Here is a 21,430-nt window from a genome sequence, read left to right as displayed (position 1 = left end):
CAACAGAGATGTTTTTGTCTCCCCTTCACCTGCATCCTTGTTGTGCAGAATGATGACTTAAGTAAGCAGAGCTTCACCTGATGCCTGGATCCCATGTGGATCCCATCTATATTTCATCCTCACTACCCCACCAAAAAGAAAATTCCCACAACTTTTGCTGCAATGATGGTGCAAAACATGGCAGTTCCTGGTCTCCTTTATATAAGAATTAATTTCACTTTATTGTTTGTACTTTGTCCTACCGACTTAAAACACACACAGGATTTGATTATATAATCTGCAGATAAGTGGGAAGGTTCTGGAGTCCTGCCTAAAAACCTGCCACTTCTCCACGTTCAAGAGCTCAGCAGAATGTTTTTCCAAAGCATACGTGTATGTAGGTGAAATCACAACTGAGTTCTTTCATTCCAAATCACTGAAAACACTACAAAGAAATAAAAACAAAGCAGATCAGATATTAAGAATAATACTTTTTAGAAGTGCACAAAACATCTGTTTAATAACTTGAGCTTAGTCCTGATGTAAATAGGAACTGCTCCAAAGAAACGCATGGATTTACACCACTTTACGCTATCTGGTAACTTCAGCAGTTTCAGTGCAAATACCAGCAGATCAGTCACAGTAAAACACAGCCACCAGAAATGACATTGACGTCACTGCTGCTGGCAGACTTTTCTGAGGATCTGTGGGCTGGCTGAACCTTAGCCTTTCCTCAACAAATGCTCAAGCACGTAACACATCAGTAGTTACAGCAACAGCAGTGCTAGACAGGTCTTTGTGTTCCCTCTTTATCCATCAGTATTCAATGTGTCTTAAGGTCTCAAAGCAACTGGAAGTCTCCCAGGTATGAGTGAAGTAAGTCTGGTTCCATTTACCAGCTATTAGTTAAGATTTGCAAAGATACCAAAGGAAAAAAGTTTGAAAATTCACTCTTTTGCAACATGGACTCAGCTGAAAAAAGGAAGGCTCCAATTATTCTATTTGAAGACACACAGAGTTGCAGAAAATACAGAAAACAGAGGTAGTTCCATTCTTGACATATTTTTACAACACAAATAACTAGGCAAGGTGAATCTAGCTCAAAGGTATAAGACTTTGAAAAATCATCTTTGTTTTCTCTTTTTCAACCTTTAAAGCTTGATGCTGTCTCCAATCTGTCTGACTTCAAAGCAGAAAATCACTCAACCTCAGTACAAGTACATGCACAGCTTTCCGAGTTTTGGTTTTGTGTGCGTGTTCATATTTTTAAATTTTGATTATCTTTTTTCTTCTTCCTCTATCTTATACTTCTTTGAGATAGGCAGATGAAATGCCCATAACTGGACACCAAACTGCTCCTATATAAGTAAGGAGAAAGCAGGTAATCTGTTTCTGAAGCCCTTTCAAGATCTAATCACTTTTCACCAACATTGACAAGAGATGCCCAAAACTATTTTGCCCTACTGAATGTGGAAAGGAATTATGTTAATGGTTCTATATTTGGTTCAGAATACCAGGACAATTGAAGATCAACAACTTTTGAGAGTCTCATCTCTTAAAGATTTGCTAGTGCTGTGGTACCTTGGCTTTGTGTACATTATACTGTATTCCATGGCATCTGTGTGACAACAGCAACTGGCATTTCTGGTGTTGGCTTTTCTTCAGTATCATAAAGAGAAGGCTGGCATTACAGCCGAGGGAAAAGGCTGAGATTCCCAGAATTTACAATATACATTCGACTTAGCCACAAGCTAATTATGTGAATCTGCATAATTTCCTGGGCTTCCTAACCTTGCTGTACTGACTCATTTAAAATTCTAAACTTTTGAGAATTATCATTTCTTGCTATAAGAATGCCACATAGCACCTCAAGGTTCTGTAAGAGATCAGTCTGCACTAAAGCAATGTGAAGTAAAACATAAACATCCACACTTCGACAAAATGTTTGAAGGACTAATGAGAATGGCTTAAAACTTTGCTCTTCCTTTCTTTGTAAAGGAAACGAGTTCTGGTACTGAAAGTTACTATGGAAGGCAAGAGGAAGGCTTTGGGAGCATCTGAGATGGAGAAGAGATAAATATGAACACTTCCACAGAATAAAACTGGATCCTCCTTACAATTCAAGCCATAATCCAGATGAGAAAACTGAACTGAGGGTACACCATTTTGCCTAATCTGTGTGCATTTAAAACTGTTATGTAAGTAGCAGTGATGTCCTAAAATACTTTAAAAGTATAAACTGACACCTAACTACTCCGCTCTCGTGAAGCCTCACCTGCAGCAGTGTCCTGGGGCCCCCAACACAAGAACCATGTGGAGCTTTTGGAGTGGGTCCAGAGGAGGGCCATAAAGATGAGAAATGGTTGAGGGAGTTGGAACTGTTCAGCTCGGAGAAGGACCCAGGGAGACCTCATGGTGGCCTTCCAGTACTTAACAGGAGCTTATAACAGGAGAGAGGCTGGCTTTTTACACAGGCAGACAGTGACAGGACAAGAAAGAACAGTTTTAATGTTAGATGTTAGAAGGAAATAACTCAGAGGGTGTAAGACCCTGGTGCTGCTGCCCAGAGATGCTGTGAGTGTCCCATCCCTGAAGGAGTTCAGGCCAGGTTGGATGAGGCCCTGGGCAGCCTGAGCTGCTGAGTGGCAGCCTTGTAGGGGACAGGAACTGGATGATCCTTTCTAACCCAGGATGTTCTATGATATCACAAACCCATACATACAGTAGATGCTCCAGAAAGCCTGTGTAGATGAAGATCCAGGGCACCATATCCTGCAAGTCAGCACAGAGCTGAGAGGCTGGGGCAGTCAGAATGTAAAGCTCCACTCTGTGACAGGATAACAGTAAGTCTAAAACCAGGAAATCTTTCAGACATGCCAAGAAAGAAACAATACCACGGCCTACTGAGAAGCAGAAAGCACAGCAGATGTCCCAGGATTGCTGAGAACAGAAGTCTTATGCTCAGAAAGGTCACCATCAGCTCCACAGAAAAAAAAAGGATGAGCTCTGCAAGAGACAAACTATAGTTAAAAATGACCGCATTTCTGCGTGAATCCACCACTGGGTGAGCTTCCACTTTCTGTTTTGCTGACACTATGCAGAGCCACATTTAAAGTAACTGCATATGCAGCCCAAGTTGGCCTCCCATTTTTGAAACATGAGTTAAGAACACAACAGAAATCTGTTCTGTACTTCCCCGAAAATCTACCAGGATTACATCTTTTTGTTCTGATAAGCCACAAATGCATGTTTACATTTTTGTTCCAAGTTTGGGACACAAGTATCATAGGAATCATCATTTGACTCACAAAGGACATCCCTTCCAAGCCACTACTTTCTTCAGTTCTGATTCCAAGGTGGCCTTAATGATCAGGCAAAGAGAAGAAAAGTCGTTCTCAAAATCACTGTAAGAAACTTGGGCTGGAGAGTGGGTTGGTTGCTTTTTTTTCCCCAAGCAATATTTTTCTCATGGTTTTAAAATGTTAAAGAAAAACCTTTCTCTTTGCTTTCCCTCACAATTCACCAGACTTGAAAAATTTTATATCCATCCTAAAATAAATTAATATGTATTCAACTGTCATACAGTAAAACACATACAATCAGGTAAAAAACTGTTCCCTCCAAGCTACCACAGACAGCGTCCATTTAATATGCAACAGCATAAAGAAAAAAAAAACAAACAAAAAAACCAAGAGCTTGCAAAATATTTTTTTTATTAACCTCCCCTTCTTTTCTTTCAAGAAGATCAATTTGCCTTATTGGATTACTGAAAAAAAAATAACACCACCAACAGCCTTTTTAAAGTTAACTTCATATTTCCTGGAATGAAAAGAAGTATGTGAATGCAAGTTTTTGCCAGCTACATATAACCTGTGTAGCTTTATAAACTGCATAGCACTTTCAAAGAAGTTAGAAATGAATACATGAGCAAACAATGCACAGAAGCCTTATGAAAGCATCTAATACTGTCCATTTGTGTAAATGATAATTAACAGCAACCCAAGCTCCACAACTGCTCACTGTATTCACAGAATCTAATTCCCATTTCCAATTTTCTCATTTCATCTCTGACTTTCTCATTTCATCACTGTCAATCCCTAGTCTCAGCTATCTTCTGTTCATACTGAAAAGAACTCAGCAATAAAGGCACATGAAACAACAGACCACCGCACAGAGAACTCAATTCATGCAGTCAATTATTTCAAGCTTTCATTGTTTATAAGGAGACAAAAAGTTCACACCATTTACTGCTAAAAATTGATTAGACTTAAATTAAAAGAGAAACCTATATTACCACAGCTATTTGATTTCTACTCAGATCAAAAGAGGAGCTTTGATTGTGATCTTGCCTTGGGATACCTTCTCTCTAGTTTGCTTCGTTGACTCCTGCAAGCACTTGAATTCTCAACTCCACTGGTGAATTCTGATGTCCACACAGCTGCTACCCTCCATCTAAGGAATTGTTCTGCTCTCGAGGAGATGATTAGTTTCTTAATTAAAAGATATTCATACATACACATTATATTGGGAAGTAGAAAATTGTCACAGTATGGAAAAAATTAACTACTCTCAGTATGCTTTGGTATGTTGCCCTACTATGAGAATTTAGCTATTACTTGAGCCTCGCTAAACAAAGCAAAATCTGAAAAAGGATTATGTGATTAAACTCTTCAAAAGTAACCCCTTCTGCAACGGATATGATCATTTCCCCTTCTCCAAGTATAGATAATTCTGTCTAATTAGTGTTTGCCAGTGATCATGCATTGTAACACTGCTGCTTCAACTAAGTACATATTCTAACATTTTCCTCCTTTTCCATGCTCCATTCCACACAATCGTGCTCTGGTACTTCTTGCCACAATCCCTTCCTTCACAGTCTCTGAAGGTTGTTTCTGATCACATCTTCCAAGCTAATAAAACACCTGGAGAATCTCTAAACACTGCTTAGTCCATACAGACTAGAAAATCTTAGCCAGAAGATTCAATTCGTCATACAAAAATGGAATACACACATTTTGCAAGTCCCCAAGCCTCAACTTGAAAGGGGGGGGGGGGGAGGAAATAGTAAAGTAATCTAATGAACACGTGCAGGTCGGTAGATAATAAGTTTTCAAGATGGCCAGAAGGTACCAAACAACAGTAGGTGACTGTTTTTGGAACAAATTCAGCGTAGATGTTACACTACCAGCTGAATCCTGCAGATTGCTCCAGGAAATTCCACTCTGCTGCTATGGGCAAGTACTTGTGGCTCTGCAAAAGGGCTCTAGAACATGGCCTCACAAAGGTCTCCTGCAAAGAGACACAGGAAGGAAAGTCCCCGACCCTCCCAGAAATTCAAGGTAAGGCGCAGAGTACAGAATAACAGAAATAGAAATTAAATTAATGTTGCGGTCTTTTCCAGACAGAGTGGCAACATGCTCACGCACACAACACTGAGAAGTCAGGCAGTGTCAGTTACCCATACAAGTGACACAACAAAAAAAAAGACTATTTGTAGGCACATGAAACATGACAATCTTGTATTTCTAGCCTCTTTCCTTTCTAGTTAAACCATTTTTGCAGTCAAACATTTTTTTCCCCATATCATTCCTAGTCCATGGTGATCTCCAAGCTCTAGGAACTCTCAGGCTTACTTAATTGAAATGTTCAACAGAGAAAAGTCTAAGCAAGATTCTAAGCTGCTCTCATTCTGTGCTAGATGAAGGAAGTCTAGAAATACAGGTGCTAGCACAGCTCTAATGTCAGGGACTGTTGCTTGGTAACAACAGATTTTTTACTTGCAACCATCTGTGAATAAAATTATGCCACCAGAGTGCAACAAACTCACACTTTGCTCTTCCCAGTCAGAGGTGAAGCAGATCCCTATGCAAGGTGAAATGGAAGATGAATGGGAAGAAAAGTAAGGGGCAAAATGAAGATATTCCAATTACCATTTATCCTTTTTAAAAGCAAGAAATTGGAGTAGCCTGGGTTTTGCTTGTCCTAGGTTTAGGCCTCAGGGTGTTAAAGTTCTCCCTTGCATTTTCAACCAGTGCTTTAATAAAGTTGTAAGCAAATCAAGTAAGGTAAGTCGCTGGCCAAACATCCAACTAGTTTGTGTCAACATTAGCTTCCATAACATGCAAAAGGTGTTTTCATTAATAGAACAGACTGAAGAAATCAAATGTAATTCAAAACAGAATTACAGAATTAAACAGAAAAGTTTACTCTATGAACAACGCCAAGAAAACCGAATCTTTAGGTCTACAATACCAAAGGAAAACGTGACAAGAAGCAGTTCCACAATGGTTATTGCACATTCCTCCTTCAGGAATTCAAGGAATACATTTATACTTCTTTCTTGCTGTTCTTAGTGAACAGCTTCCTTTATCCAATCAGACATTTTTACACTTTCTGTGCATTTCTCTGAAATCCCTAATACCTTGCAAATAGAGCATGGCATACACTGTTTTAAATTTTAATTGTGTTAGTATGATTTGTAACACTATATACAATTAATTAACATAACACTAATTACAATTAGTGATTGTATTAGTGTTTTAAGTGTATATATTTCTCTTTTAATCAAGCACAACTACTTCTGCTGACACCTCAGAAAGTAAGCTTCCTATATCCTTATCTGAATAAGGATTAAGATACATCCCTATGTGAAATAGCTTCTAGTTTATTTACTAGTTCCTTCTAGGTTCTCGAGACATTCTTTGTAATGTAGCTTCAATGATCATAGCACTCTTCTTCAGAACAAGCCAAGAGATATGTACTTAAACATTTATGTCATTATCAACTACAAAATACATTTCACAAAATCAAAAATTCTGTCAACAGTTTTATGCTTCATTTTTACCTTTTTAGTGAAGTAGACATCTATTCAGAATAGGTACAGTGGAAAGCATATACATACATACAAATGTTTTTTTCCTTGACTTCTTGCAAAATACAGCCATGAAAAATGCTGTGGGATAACAGTAAGAAAATTTTAAACTTTCATTATTAGTACAGTGAAGCCACTGCTTTGGAAGTGAAATGCTTGAATAGCATCACACAATACCTTTAATTACGCCTGTTTTCAGTGTACGAACCCTGCTGCTTAGAACCTCATTTATTTTACTGCACCTTTGAAATTCTTCCTGTACTACAATCAGTACTGCACAATTAAACAGTAATCCCCTGCTAATTTTACTTTGCACCAAATGAACTGATATTCTACTATAATTCTGAGATATTGCAGCACTGGCCAGAGAACAGGCTGTTGTTTTTAATCTGTGGTAATCAACATCATCAATGACTATGCCAGGAGAGCAGCAAATAGGTCTATTTTTAAATCATAAAAACATATGTTGTGGCATTGTTGTTTCACAGAGAGATGTCGCCAATTATTAGTAAAATCAGTTAAGAATATCTGGATCTCTCTCTTCCCATCTTTACTACTTTGACCCACTTTCATTATTTTTTTCCCTGACCAAAACATCTTAAAATATTTAGGTGTTGGAGAAAGATGTTCTCTAGTGCTTGGGGTTTTTTAATGGGACTGGCATTAGATCTTGGAGTCAGTTCAGGAAGATTTTTCAATTTAAATGGCAAATCTTCTCGTTGAGCGATCTCTTTTTCATCTTGCTTTAATTCCCACAGGTCTATTAGCTCTGAGGAACAACAGTGCATGAAGTTAAAACAAACAAACAGTATGGGGAGGGCATTCTCCTTTGATTTTCACATGAATCATGCAAAGACAGCTCAAGAGGAAAATTACAACAAATGTCTGCAATGTACAGAAACAGCAGGGGGAACAAAGCCAATAGGGAACAACTCTAGCAAATGAAGGGGAAAATAAAAACTTATTTGTACCTCTCATCAAGCTCTTCACTATTAACTCATTTTTAACATCATATCAGTAAGGATAAGCTGCAATGACTTAAAGGTCAAATGAGAAAACACTGCCCATTCTCTTGATGCAATTAAAAGCTTTGCACCTGGCCACTCTGCACCAGGAGCAGTGCAAAGTTGAAATGACCACACAGGACAAGGTGATGGACTAACAATTCACTGACTCATCTTCCTGGTGCTGCCAAGTAACCCCACTGTATGGCTCACTACATTTAAAGATTGTCACGCCTCTTCTCAGTGCCAGGAAAAGCTTTCAGCATGCATTTGTGCTTTTAAAAAAATGCAGCTCTGAAATCCGGAATGTGAATATGAAGAAAGCAACATTTGACCAAATCTCTCTCTTCACCTCTCCGCCTTCTCTCCCATTTTCTCTGAAGCTCCAAAGGAAAAAAATATCACAGGCCCAAGAAAGCAGAACTTAAAGGTAACTGAGCCATTAAGGCAGCCAGCCACAGAGGAAGGAGGTGGCCCTGGAGGTCCATCTGCATTCCCTCCCTACCTTCTTTATTCCTGCTTTGACCGTTCCTTTTTATACCACACAGTAAATACCATAACACATCTGAATTAACTACTTCAATAATGAAAGATGTAAAAATGATTAAAGAAGCTTAATAAAGAAATAAGGTATGACAAAAAATGTGAAGAAAAAATAATGCAAAACAGCTTTCTAATCACAGAAACAGAACTGCAGGGGTTGGAAGGGACCTCTAGAGATCATGGAGTCCAACCCCCTGCCAGAGCAGCTCTCTAGCCCAGGTTGCACAGGTAGGTGTCCAGGTGGGTCTTGAATGTCTCCAGAGAAGGAGACTCCACCACCTCTCTGTGCAGCTGTGCCAGTGCTCCGTCACTGCATTGTGACAAAGTTGTTAAATATATTTGTGCAGAACTTCCTATGCCTCAGTGATAGACAGTCCTTTTCAAATATGCGTACACACATGCAAAACTACAACACCATTTCATTTTATTGCACTTAAGTTGTTAGTTTTTAATTAAAAAAAAAAAAACACACAAAAAAACCTCTGGCCACTGGGGGAGAATTTTATACTAAATAACAAATTCAGCACAACCATTCCAGTTTTATACAAATCTGACTGATTAGTGGGAAGACTGCAAAACGAGAAGTACATCAGAGAGAACAATCACAAGTCAGATTTCAGAAAAATAACAAATCAGGCACAGAAAAAGACACAGGGTCTCTTCTTCTACAGCAATCCTTCTGTAGAGGTGGAAGGTAAACCAACTTGAGAAGTTTATTTTACTTCATTACAGAACACCGGGCAGCCTGACACTTCACACAGTGAAGAACTCCACTCGTATGTATTCTTTGTAACTAATTAATAAAAAAAAGCAGCCAGCTGTCTTTGAAAGTAGTCTGGCTTTTCTGTCTCCTTTAGTTGCTACCCTTCTACACATAACTGTAAGGAAGGGAGCAACACTTCTTCCTTGAAGTCAAATGAGGAACAAATTCCTTAAATACAAAGGCTGCAATACAACTTTATAGATTAACCAGATAAACATTATCTCATTATTCTCCCTGCATTTTTTCTCTCCATGAAAGGATTAAACTTCAGCAACCTGACAAAAATATTTTTATTACAGCTCATTATTTATTTTTGTTATTACCATATAAGGCAATACATACCAGTAATAAACATCAGGAAAAAATTTAATACCTGAAGTTATTTTCCATAAAGTAGGAAAAACTGATTTTTTTTGGTACTCTGTAATGCCATAAATAAATGTTATTAATCAGACCCAGCCAAACCATACACATTTGTCAAAAAAGTGCAATAGAATATAAAGTTCTGTTCTAAAGCAAAGCACACTATTGAAAAACTGTTGTCATAAGGAAAACTAAGAATGTGAAACATGTAAAAGCAAATAATATGGGGACAACCTGGATCCTTTTTCATTTAGAAGCAGAAACACCTGCAGTAACATCTAAGATTTATCTCAGTGTACTCTTGATTCATACAAACAGTAAGCATGTACCAGTATACCACACCAATATTGATAAGCCTGGCCAGAAAGTTTTTGTCATTTTACAGAGCCCACAGGGGTCACTTCACAATTCCGTTTAATATCTCCTATTTTCACAAAGTTTCAAAATCAATTTATCCTCCTAAAGCACGTCAAAATAATTACATGGACACGTTTTCTATTTCAACTAAATAAATGCAGCACAGTTCAGGCAGATGGAATACTCTGAAGCTAATAACACAGTTATGAACACTATGCTAGAAATGTAAGCGTCACGCTTCAGGACATAAATTCTCCTTGACTTATCAGACTCTCTAGAGTGAAGATCATTCATCCACTTTGCTCTGAACCCTGAAGTACACAAGAGAATGCCCCAGAAAGGCTCCCGAGCTGACAGCTAACTGTTTGACATATCACAGTGCTTCTTAAACGCTTCACCAATGTGCCAACAAAAGCTGGAAAGGTCTTCACTTGGAGGTCTGCATTACTGCAGTCAAGATGTCTGTTTCACAACTGGGATGCTTTCAAGAAGGAATATTACACTCCAGTGTATAACTTTCAAACTGCCCGCTTTTTTACCAGAACAGGTTCAGCTCTAGAGGGATGACCAAGACTTCTGGACGCTCCTTGGCATTCTGCCTTTCCTTCCTTCCTACCTTTACCTACATCCTATCATAAGATCATAGAATCATCAAGGTTGGAAAAGACGTCCAAGATCATACAGTCCAACCGTCCACAAATCACCAATATTTCCCACTGAACCATGTCCCTCAGTACAACATCTAAATGTTTCCTGAACACCACCAGATTCAGCGGCTATCACCTGCCTGGGCAGCCCCTCCTATGGAAATTATTGTTTTATCTACTGGAAATATTAAGAAACCAAGAAACACTCTCACCTCAGAAGAGAGGAAAAATCCAACTGAACCAAACCCTGTCATTCTATGACTAGAGAATGGAAGCTCTACTTCTTGTCCATTGTAGCACAAATCAAGAAAGGGAATCTGGAATAAGAAACTGTTAATACACAGTTCACAGTTAACATGCAGTTTTCAAGAATTCAGGTGTTACTTTCATGCCACAGATAAGGAAACCTTCATAAACTACCTCTGACACTCCCTTCAAGTAGTGTTTGTATGCATATTCTGTCTTGAGGGTATCAGCTACACGAGGGTATCGGTACACAGCTCATAAGGGATACAAATCTGGTCATCTTCATTTATCAGGTCTTCATTAGCTTTATGAATTTATGAACCCCTTGAAGATAAATTTCTGAAAGCCTGTCAGCATTGCCTTGTCTATCACATGGGGTGGACACAACATTAAACATGCTCACCTTATCTTCAGACAGATGTGTGGCTCACTGAAGTTGGTGTCACAGATAAATGCTGAAGTTGACTTGCTTAAATTACCAAATTAGTATACGCACACACGTGTTGCTCTCAAGACTTCATGGGTTTATATTATAAACATCACTTATAAAAAATGCAAAATGAAATCTTTCCTAAAAGGCACTGACTCAAAATGAACTAACAAGAACAACTCGATTGAAGTAAAAAGAATTCATAAGATCCCCTCAGTGTTCTCTAGGCTGAGCAGTCCCAGGTCAGGCTTTCATTATGATTATTTTCATATGTGTTCAGGCATTCATAAATCTTCACAGACAAATCTGAGCATCTGGTTTGGCTCCTATCTTTTGACACACCAGAACTGTAGAGAACAGCAAAGATAACTTTGCTCATCAGCTGCTCCCTATTGATTATTTCCTCCCTAACAGCACATACATTCATTTTTCATTTGAGGACTCTGTATGGTAATGACTAGGTAGAGGATTGTAGTTACATATTTTAATGCTGCTCTTGAATTGTAACTAAACATAGTTGGACTTAGGGATCTCCTGTGTATTTCCAGTGGAGTGAGTCACATATGTTCCCAGCTCTACCTCTTCTCCTCCCTCAATCCCTCTGCTCCATCCTTCCTGGAAGCTCCTGTCCCCCTGTCTGCAAAGCAGGACACATGTAAAGGCTCCTTCCTATGAGGAGAGAAAAACAAAGTACAGACTGTAAGAAGAAACAACAGTTTCATACGATGGGTGGAAAGTAATTCCTCCATCTCCAAAGAGAGCTTCTTTGCTGCTGAAAAAAAACTTTAAAGAGGCAATCTTAGGTGCAATTTTACATGTCCAACATGTCTCAAGGTCTGACTAGAAGAGTGGCGGAATAATCAAGAGCTGCAACCATCAGTTGTCAGGAGAAACACTGCTAGCACAAATTGCTAGATAGTGCTAAGTACCCAGAACAATGAATTCTCATAAAGTACCTGAAAGTCTACGAGATACATCTGAATCCATGAGCACTCTGCACAACTTATCTTGGAGTAAGATTTGAATTGCAAAAGTAAGGCCTGGGCCTATACAGTGAACAGTGGGTGAAAAAAAAACGCTGAAAAGCTATCCACTGAGTGAACACAGGCACTGAATGAGGCAGGAAAATGTCTGTGGTTTCTGGAATTCATATAACAGGAGGTGAAGAGCAAGTACAAGATAAATTAGGTCTGAAAGGCAGCTTTAACTCCTGACATTTCCTATATTTCAAGTTTTTAATTTCTAAATGTTTATGTTTTTTGAATGCACCACTTACAACAATTCATACAGAGAATGTTCACTGCCCATCTGTTTTATAACATGTTCAAGAAATGTTACACTTTATTTGGTTCATAGAAAAAAATTAAACAGAAACTATACATCATAGTTGACCACTACTTACTTTCTAAACGTGGTCCCTCTTTTGGATTTTCTGATAAGCAGATTTTCATATTACCATTGCAAACTTAACCCTGAAAAACTCTTTATAGATGATTTCATGCTCGATTATCTATTTATTGTATTCAAAAGGAAAGAACTAGAATGTCTGCATTTTCGCAGGCATGCAATAAATGACAGTTCTCCAAAATGCCTGAACCACTCGTCTCTAAGTGATAAAACATCCTATGCCATTAAGTAACTACACAGATCCTTATTCTGAATAAACACCAAGTAAATCAAGTCTCAATTCCAGCTGAGATACACAAACCTTTGCCTACTGTAATTCTGTCTACAATGAACAACAGAACCCATGAAGCTGTCAGAACAGTTCAGCAATGTATATGCAAACCCATTAACGTGTGCTCCCTTTTATACACTGTATGTTTACCAGATAAATCAAGTAGCTAAGCTGTTGGTCCCACCTCCAGTTCTTGCTTCTGTAAGGAGCAGCACTTTCAGTTTTGTTCCTCTAAAAAACATGCTTGGTTACACAGAACATTAGAGCAACCTTGCATATGCCTACACCTCATCTCCAGGAGCCTTATGATTATGTCAGTGACCCATGCACTCAGAGCACAGGAGAGCCAGCTATGCTGCTAGTACTATGTCAAAGATTATGACAATACAGGAAAATTGTAATAACAAAAATATAGATAATACTTGGTGCTTGGAATCAAGTGCCAGAATTAGACATTAGTCTCTGACACAATGTTTTGTTATTTCTGATTTCACTAAGTGCTACACCATACACGGTAGTGCTGCTCTTGAAGACACCAGTCTTCTATCACTTGTTAACTAGCAGGTATTTAATAGAGAATATTAGACAAAAAACCTAAGTAAGTGGAAACAAACATCTGCATGAGGACCACTGCGCAAACAACAACTGTCTGCATCCATGCTAGTAATAAAGCAGGCACATGCATACACAGAAGCCCTGGATTTGGGCAACACAAACAGGGAGTGGTACAATCTACCTGCAGTTTTCATTCTCATTGTGCTGCTCAGACAGGCTGTCTTATGGACACTCTCATTAAAATTCAGTGAAGCTCAGTCCCCTTGGCAAAGTACCACTTGACACGCAGAGTATGCTACCTACCCTAAAAACCCAAGCATTATTTTTATAAAATAACAACAACAATAATGGGGTATTTCATATAGGCAATACATTCCTTATGGGATACGCTTTACAATTTTCTACATGTTCTTCACATATTTTAATTTTTATATAATTTTTGCATGTACAGATCATTTGTTAGCAGTTTTACTATACAAATCATGTTCCAGGTGGTCAACTACAACAAAACCGTTATCATCTATGAAAGACAGACATAAAGATGGAAAGAAGGGCAAAAAAAGGCCAAAAGAAACAACAGGGTATATTATGGTAAAAAACTAAGTGTGAGACTACACAGACTTTTACTGCCTAGCTTTATAGTTTGGAAATATCAGCTATTACCTTCTAAAAATTGACAAATACGGAAGTGACATCCTTGCTCATTTTTGTTGTCCACAAACAGGGCTTACTGACAATATAAGGCATCGGTTTCTTGGCTTGTACATAAATATGAGAGCATAATTCCATTTTCAGTTAACTTCCTATGGAAATCAGGCATATATAACTGTGTCAACACTCAGCCCTCTTTCCTGATATCTTTAGGGCCCACAGCCAACTTCAACCAATTTTAATAAAAAGCTGTGCTATCCATCTGCACATTCTGTGGAAGCTGGCAAGCAGATATAGGATAGGCAACATATAAAGGACTGCCCACTTCAAGGGGAGGTGGTGACCAGCACACTGTCATTTCCAGTCCAGAGGCAGCACTTGTGGATTTCTGTCCAATCAAAGAGACTGGGAGAAAGACAGGGCACAGCAGAGCAAGGAACAAGCATCTATTATGTTAAAAAGAGAGAACTCATTAGACTTGCTGGTCATGGAACATCATATATACATCTGCATGTAGCAGACTAAGTTGTGTCTTGGCAGTAAGATTGATTCAATTGTTTAATGGGACTAACCCATCTCTGATTAAAATAAACCTAAGTGCTCCTCACAATCTTTAACGTATGTCCCTTGGCACTAATATTTTTATGATGAAGGCTGAATTATGTTCAGATTGAATTAAAAAAAAAAAGAGAGAAACTGCATTAGGCCATTTAATACAACTGTTCATTTTGAACAGCAATTACATGTTTGTTCTCATATCCTGTAGGACACAAAGGTGATCTATCTTAAGAAAATCTCCAGATGCAATGAGAAAAAAAGACAACGGAGAACTTAACTAATGGCATCTGGTTTTCCTCTTTGTCAGCGACATTCCTCATGGCTGGTAACCACCATAAACTATTCCTGTTACCCTCATATGTGAATTCATATCACTAAATTACTTAAAGATCCCTGGCAGGAAAACTCAGCCACATGCACAGGCAAATACACTCTTACATAGTTGAGAAGAGGTAGTGTGGATCCCTTTTAGAATGCAACTAATTTCAAGCTTGCTTATGTAGTTTCTGGCAGCTTACACATAAACTCCACGTATTTCCTTTATAAAAGCATATCAGAATAAAAAAGAAATTTACTGTATGATCTTTAAAAAATAAAAACTAAGAAAAGAAAAAGTCAAATAAAAGCAACAAAGAGAGAAGTCTTGGAAAAGCAAACTACTTCCTCAGAATTTGATGGACTTTCCTTTTGTTTGAATTTTTCTTATTTGCATTCAGTTAACAGGCCATCAAAATAAAGTGCTGATTACTACTGTGTATGAAAAAAAGTGCACTAGCTGGTAAAAAAAACATGGAAAAGGAATGAGATTTCATTGGCATAAATGAATACTGAGTTGAATTGCTTTCACACAACTACAGTGTGGAGAAGACTGCTCAGGTAAGATGTCTACTCAGTAATGCTCACATTAGTTTTCCCCCCATTTCATTAGTGCCAAAGATTATCTTAGTCGTACTTGTTTCTTCATCAGTTGGGTAGGTACCATTAGGTACTGTTCAAAAAATGAACAGGATACATTTTCTGACAAACACAATAGGGGGGGTAAATACACTATGCAACCACCTCAACCTCAACCACAGCGAGGCCACAGAAATGTTCTCCCACCTATTCTCAATCTGATTCTGGTCAGTCTCAAAAAGGAGGACATTCAGATTGTGCATTGGTCCACAAATACAGGTAGAGGATAAAGAAGTTTGGGGGCAGAATGGGCACCCATACTCCTATTAACCTGTTCTACTTGGTGCTAATTTTCTTTCACTTACCAGGTGCCCTTTTTTTCTACAACAAACTCTTAACGTTACAGAATCACACATTGTGTGATGTGACGTCAATAACATGTAACATAACTCGTTCATTCTTCCCTTCTTTCCTGCATATCAGCTTCCTTCCCTGCAGACACAGAGCTCAATTTTTTTCTCCACCAGATATGTTTTTCGAAGTTTGTGTTATTCTTCCATGTTCCTCTTTTGCATTTACTTGTCTTGCCCCAGGGTTTTGGTTTTGTTTACTGTTTTCTCTCTTTTCTCTTCTTCAGCAAATAAAACTACTTCTATCTACTCCCCTAACTTCAACATTCAGCACTCATTAGTTATTTTTTCACCAGATTCCCATCATTCCTATGCTTTCTTTACCCTCTTCATCCAGAAATAGCTGTAAGTACTGAGCAAACAGAAAGCAGCTTCATTAGTGGCTGCACCATCTGAGCTACCTCTATATATCTTCATTATTCCAGCACCAAAACCCAAGTCTGAAATAAACTGGCAGGGCATGCTGAAAGGCTTCAGCACTGAGAAGAAGTACACCAATGGCCACAGCATACAAGAGGTGAAGTGGCAATGCCTGTACTGAAGGGGGAAGGCAGAGGGATAAGGAGCTGTATCTGTCCGAAGAACTCATGGCTGCTTTCATTAGGAAAGGCCATGTTATTTTCGTGTTTTCAACGTAAGAAATGCAGTTGCAAAAATAAAGGATTGCTACGTAGGGAAAGTATGTTAGAGCATAAAGGACCTTAAAGGAGAACCAGTGGCCTAACAAAACAGAATATCAATGGGGTTTGCATGAATGAGAACATGCATGAGGACAGAGAACATGCTATAATACTAAACTGCACTTAAATATCATTAATTTCCCCCTAGCCCCCCCCAACAAAAAATCACAACCCCCCACCTTGTTAGGCTCACATTCAATTTATCTTGCTAAATAAAGCCTAAATTATGAATTTAAATCACCACTGCCTCCTCCTTGCAGTTGATAAGAGAGATGAACCCAGCCACTAATGCTTCCTGCATTTATCAGAGAAATAAAACCAACTGACTCCATTTGAAGGATTATTAAACCACAAGCAAACAGTACACACAAGCAAAACTTTGAAATAAAATAAACAAAAAATGAAACAAACCCCAAACCTTACTATTCAATAAAAACCACTGTGTTCTTCTGGTGTATATATAGAATGGAAAATATTGTGAGTACATCTTAAAAATTGAGTTTAGAAGTTAAATAGTGTAGGGTTGAGAACGGGATTTGCTCGCCAGCCTTTCTAAGCATACTGTTGTCATATGTATATTTTCCGCAGCTTCTCCAATCCCTCTGCTCACTGCCTTTCAAATTCCTCCCAGACAGCTGGCAGCATCTCCAATTCTGTTCCCAGCAGGCCTTGCCTCCTCCCAGTCTCTGATTTCCCTAGCAAACTCCCGCAGCCTTCCCACACTGCCTGCACTCCTACCATATGTACTTAGCAAGACAGGAGAAGGCAGGCACCAAATCCAAGTGTGCATCAGATGCTCTGAGCTGTAACTCAAACAAAAGTGAATGAGGGGATTCAAACTACAAACATCTCAATGACAGTGACACAGTGACATTTCATCTACCAAATATGACTGTACTTTGTATAACATTCAATGCAATAAAATGTATATATGCTTCATAAATGTTGTCTGCTCTGAAAGTAATGTCTCCTATTTATTTCCATGGAAACGCATACAAAGAACACAATATCACTAGTTATATTTTATTTAGCTATTTTAGTTGCATTTTACATAACACTATATATGTTGTAGAATGATAGAATATCCTGTGTTGGAAGGGATCCATAAGGGTCATCTGAGTCCTACAATTTCATGGTGTGATGGCTGTGCACAGTTGTTCAGAATGTTGCTTTCTTTCACATCATTGATGCCACTGCTGAAATGCACCAGCCACCCACTGCCTCACTTTGCTGACATCCACTGTTTGGTCTCCATACACATTCAGCAAGTGTCAATTAATGTCAATGGGAGACATTTTTTCTGCATAGAGGACTCAATTCTACACCTTTACCCCATATAAACTTCCATGTCCGACACCATTGTGTCCAACTGACCCTCTGTTGCCATCTGTCACACAGCAGCAGAATGTATTGGAAAACTGAAAGGAAGGTTCATTCTCTACTGCCATACCACCAACATTCACCACTGATGTTGTGATCCAACATAATAAAACAGGAGGCATTACTTTCGGAGCAGCTGTTGTAATTCACACTTTCCAGCGGATGCAGACAAGTCTCAAAAATACTATAAACTGATAACTAAGATTTTATCACCAGTCTCTTCTGTTGGTGAGACCTTCACACACTGTCCAGGAACGCTTCCATTTGTTTTCCCCTCCTGCTACATATCTGAGCCTACGGATGTGAGCCACTGCACACCATCCATACGCTGCCCACTTACAGCACAACTTTAATCTGTTGGTAACCAGCACTAAGAGTTTCAAGGGAAAGTGAAAAAAAGAGGCAGCTCAGAGAGAGAGGGAGGAGAGAGCAGGAAGATGTAGTTTTTCATCTCCTTCGGCATTATTCAAGTTACAAGTGATATTAAACAGCAAAACACTAGGTCTTAATTTCCCTGTCCAAAGCTTTGTCAGTTTTCTGCTCATTGCTACCTGTTATCTTGGAGTCCTCTCAGTTTTCTTAGATCTAAGATGAAGCAATAGTATTTCTCAGTATTCTATATTCCAGATGCAGGTCTAAACACCAGTCTAAATTAACGGTGTTTATGCTTCCCTGAATGAGCAGATCTAAATGGTTTTCTGAGTGATAGCTACTTCTGCAGAACACCTATCCGCACTTCTAAGGCATCTATCACTGTAGGATTTTCTTTTGATGAAAAAGGTTTGTTCTATTTTGGTCTCCACAGACTTTTTCTCTAGCCCTGAGTACACACTGAACAGAAGGCGAAAAAGAAAGTAAATTGTCACAGAAACGTGGGTGTAGTAAAATCCTGCGAGTCCCTCCTGATGCTGCTGATTTCTCCTCTGCTTTGTGCACAAATGAGTGGTACAAACAAAACGGAATCACATGCATGCAGCAAATGCTCTGTGAACTCACCAGGGGCACATCTGAAAGGCATGTGCTCAACAACTAATGGCTTTGGGAAAGAAAACAGCGCAGAGGGCTTACACCTACAAGGATTCTGTTGTAACTGCGGGGCAGGTAAAACAGCCCAGAATTACAGCAGGTCTGAGTTCATTACAATGCTCTACAGTCTCTCCTGTTCTGTACTGCAAAGTGTATGCAAAATTAAAATGTATGCTTGGGCAGAATATTCTGCAGTATACTGTTATGCCAAAATCATCAGTCAAGAAAACAAATTAAGAAATACAAGTCATGGGGACAGGTATTTCGCCATCACTTCTGCATGCTAGCACATCCACGCTCAGAGAGGGAAATGAGCATCACACATGCTGCCCATGAGCTCATAAGTTGCAATGTGCGTGCTAAGGAAAAAAAGTACTTGCAGAAGCTTGTAAAACATCACTATAAAGACAGAAGAACAAAGACGTCAATGGGGTTTAAAGCTCTGCTGGGAACGGATCATAGTATCCCTTGTGAAATAACCACTGCCATATTTAAATACATCGTTCCAATTTCAGTGTATGCTTATACTGCACTGACACTCCTCTAAGAGACTAAACCAAGCCAGGATACCTTTACAAGAAACAGTAGCAGGCCTTTCTAATATTTGTTATTAAATTAGTAGTTAAGCTTTTATTAGATCTATATAGATGCTCCATAATTCTGTTACTAATTTTAAAAAAGAAAAAAGCACAAAGATTCTATAGCCTGACATGTTTGCTTTTTGAGATTACTGCAATATAATAAGGTCTATACAGAAGAGCTGGAAAGAAAAATGAATAAATAAATATTTTAAAAAAAAGCTTTACATCACAAAGAATTTCTGTTCTAAAACATTTTTGCTCTGTGAATCTCTCACGCTGCAGGCAAAGGGATGGGGAAATTTTGCATTATGTTGTGTAATATAGGCATATAAAGCCTAACTGGCTTCAAACTAGTAAGATTAGAAGATATGTACAAGCACATAAATGTCAACTGCATTTTGCACTAAACAGGGAAAAACAACATCAAAATGTTTAATTCTGTAAAACTACAAAGATCACAAAAGTAGCCATGAAATCTGCCCACCAACTCAGGCCAGTTCTTCATGGAAATTGGGCTCGATCTTCGTTGAGTCCCTTCCAACTCAAGATATTCTATGATTCTTTGACTGAACATTCATACCTCAGAGGGCTTAACTGTCACCCCTGTTTTTGGGTCACCAACAGCGCTAGAGAGTGAGTGACAGCTGTCCCACTGGTACACCTCTCAGCACAGACATGCAAGCCATCCCTGAGCCACGGGGAAAACTGGGAGCAAGACTGAAGTGACCCCAAGACCATGATAAACAGCTGACAGTTCCAGATCCCTCTGCTATTTTCTGCTAGAGATGCGTTTATTTCCTTTTTAATGGACTTGCAGAAGCCCAAGATCAGCTTTTCCTCTACATTCTTCCTCCTCATCTGCAGAAGGCTACACAAAAAGTAACTCCTGCTTATTCTGGGATTTCAGATAACTTCTCTTCAGTGGCACACAAACAGTGCTGCAGTGACAGTACACTGCTCACTGATGCCTTCCCAAACAAGTCTGCTCTGCTAGGCCCTACCTGAAAGGCTGCATTGGTGGAAAACTGCAATAAGGAGACACCAGCTGAGAGTCTTAGGGTGGTAAGGCACTGGAACAGGTTTGCCCAGATATGTGGTGATGTCCCATCCTTGGAGACATTCAAGTTCAGGCTGGACCAGGCTCTGAGCACCTGATCTAACTGCAGACGTCCCTGTTCATTGCAAGGGAGTTGGACTAGGTGACCTTTAAGAGTCTCTTTCAACTCAAGTGATTCTATGATTGTATGAATTGGATATCACAGAAGCTGAAGGCACAGTCAACCTGGATCCACAGCCAAGTGTATCCAGAACATATGCTGGCCCACAAATGAAGGAAACTAAAAGCATTTAACAGCTTACTGACAGATAAATTAAAAAGATAAACAGGTTATCATTGCCAAAGAAGGGAAAAGTAATGTCCTTCGGCTTTTCCCTGTCCCAAGGAATGTGCTTTCACTTGTTCCCTTTAACAGCATTAATTGCAGCAGACCTTCTGTAAGCCACTCTTACTTTGTTTCTGGAGTGAGTTAAAAATCCAGAAAGATTATTTAAGTACACTTAAAATTGCAGAAGAGCAAAGATGGCAGTAGTCTACTTTACAAAAATGAAAATCCAATGCTATAAGCTAGTATCTACAGCTGCAATAAGCTGTGCTACCGCTGTAGTTTGTCTTGAACACTGCCCTATGATATTAATAAACTGATCAAAAAGGATACCTGGTTCTGCAAGGATTTTTACCTTTTACCTTCCAGTAGCAATTTGCTGTATTTTGTTGTTGGGTTTTGTTTGGTTTTTTTATATTTAACCTTAAGTAT

General features: G+C 38.9%; 1 protein-coding gene across 4 annotated transcripts in view; it reads right to left on the bottom strand.

Annotated features, from left to right (window-relative positions):
• Positions 1-21,430, bottom strand: part of CCNY (cyclin Y) — a 122,675-nt gene that overhangs the window by 70,298 nt on the left and 30,947 nt on the right. The window contains exon 1 of one of the 4 annotated variants that reach the window (XM_065731490.1): positions 3,288-3,307. The exons of the other annotated variants lie outside the window; for them this stretch is intronic. The gene's annotated coding sequence lies outside the window, so the exon portion shown is untranslated. Of the gene's footprint in view, positions 1-3,287; positions 3,308-21,430 lie in introns of those variants that run through there. 4 annotated transcript variants of the gene reach the window in all.

This window comes from Cyrtonyx montezumae, unplaced genomic scaffold (assembly GCF_038088225.1).
Source record: "Cyrtonyx montezumae isolate F1298 unplaced genomic scaffold, pur_monq_1.0 scaffold_14, whole genome shotgun sequence".
NCBI lineage: Eukaryota > Metazoa > Chordata > Aves > Galliformes > Odontophoridae > Cyrtonyx > Cyrtonyx montezumae.
The sequence above is the reverse complement of the archived record's forward strand: the minus strand, read 5'-3'. Positions and strand labels throughout refer to the sequence as shown.